Genomic DNA, 1,717 nt, shown 5'->3' on the forward strand with positions numbered 1-1,717 from the left:
TTTGGTAATTGGTGGTGTTCCTTCAGAACATTGGGTTGATGGTTCTTTGCCATCCCTTTGAGTTTGATTATACTCGTTAAGAATCAGAGTAAACTTATTACTGGAATTCGGGACTGAGGATTTGTCGATTTGTAGAGGGACTTCGGTAGAGTGCGGATTGTTAGAGACAGTGGATTTAGATAAAGTTGTGGATTCTGAGTACGATGGACCACTATTCCCAATCGACTCCCTTACGCGTTTTTTGAACACGGGCATTGATCAGACGTAACCCCCGGTCGTGTACATTTGTAGCAAATCACTCTATTCGGTTGGGTTCGACACTTTTTGAAGTGATGGCCCCACACGAGACATTTTGCACGTCGTACATTTTCGTCGCCCTCAATAGCGAGAAATGGCTCGACGATAGTTCCTACTTTCGTATCATTCTCCTTTGGATTTTTGTCANAAGCATGCACATTCCCTGACATCGGAGTCAGACCCAGGAAGCGAAGCGGTGGATCATGTATTGCCGAAATTTCCCGTGGCACTGATCGCTGTCTATCCGAACGGGTTCTTTCCGGACGGGGTGTGGCAACAATGAACGAATGTGGTGCAATTCGCTGAGCGAACTCCCGCAATTCCTCCAACGTGTTTACTTGTCGAGTGTGGACGAGTTCACGCAGATGATCGGATAAGGTACCAATGATGATATCGAGGTGGTCCCGTTCATCCAGACCACAGGAATTACCCTGCAATTGGAATGTCTAGTCATCGATATGTTTCAGCAGTGTTTGCGAACGTGGATCGAATTTAATCTGTGCATATGACATTATTACTTGGGCCTGAGTATGTTTGTTGAGGAAACAAGCACGAAGTTTCGTGCAAAAATCTTGATAATTTCCGAAGTTTCTCAGTTCGGTGAAGTACCATTGTCGGGCGGCCCCCGTGAGTGTGGGTACCAAACGCGTTACCAATTCATGGTCGGGTACTCCAACCTTATATCGAAATGAGCCAATAATAGCCAGATAATCTTCAACCGATAGAAATTTTTCGTTCACATGAACGCCATCGAATTGAGCACATCTCATCCATCATGGTAAGCCTCTAAATTTCCTATCCATTGCATCCGCTTGGCAGATTCGTCGAATATAGGATGTGTTCAGAAATGCATCAAGCCAAAGCATCAGTCTCTTTTATTTCTAAACTATAATTGATAGAAATGTCAAATATGCGCAACCACGGTTATAAGCCGAATTGGAACTTATTTGCGTAAATAAGATAATTCCATCAATTATAGTTTAGAAATAAAAGATACTGATGCTTTGGCTTGATGCATTTCTGAACGCACCCATAGTGGCTTGATTTGGTCGTGATTGTGGTGGACCGGATAGCGAATAATTCGGATATAAATGAGATGGTTGATTAATTGGTTTTTGAACCATGGTAGGTATTGATCGTTTGAGTTTGTAAGGTTGCAGGACCACCCAAAGAACCATGCGGAGGATCCAACGAGGGTGGTATCCAGGCATGATTCCAGGTCGTTGGCATGGTTTGGTTCATATCATGAACGTCAGGAATTTGTGTCTGCAACTGAATCCGATCACGGATCATTTGCTGTTGCATCTGTATTTGGGCTCTCAGCAACTCAGACATCATTACAGACAGTTGGTGTAATGAGGGTGTTGGTTACGTTCCGCCTGACACTGAATTGAGAACGGCTGGTTGAGCATTTGAATTA

The sequence above is a fragment of the Rhagoletis zephyria genome, unplaced genomic scaffold (assembly GCF_001687245.7).
Source record: "Rhagoletis zephyria isolate East Lansing unplaced genomic scaffold, Rhagoletis_zephyria_1.1 Rzeph_scaffold_00216, whole genome shotgun sequence".
Lineage (NCBI taxonomy): Eukaryota > Metazoa > Arthropoda > Insecta > Diptera > Tephritidae > Rhagoletis > Rhagoletis zephyria.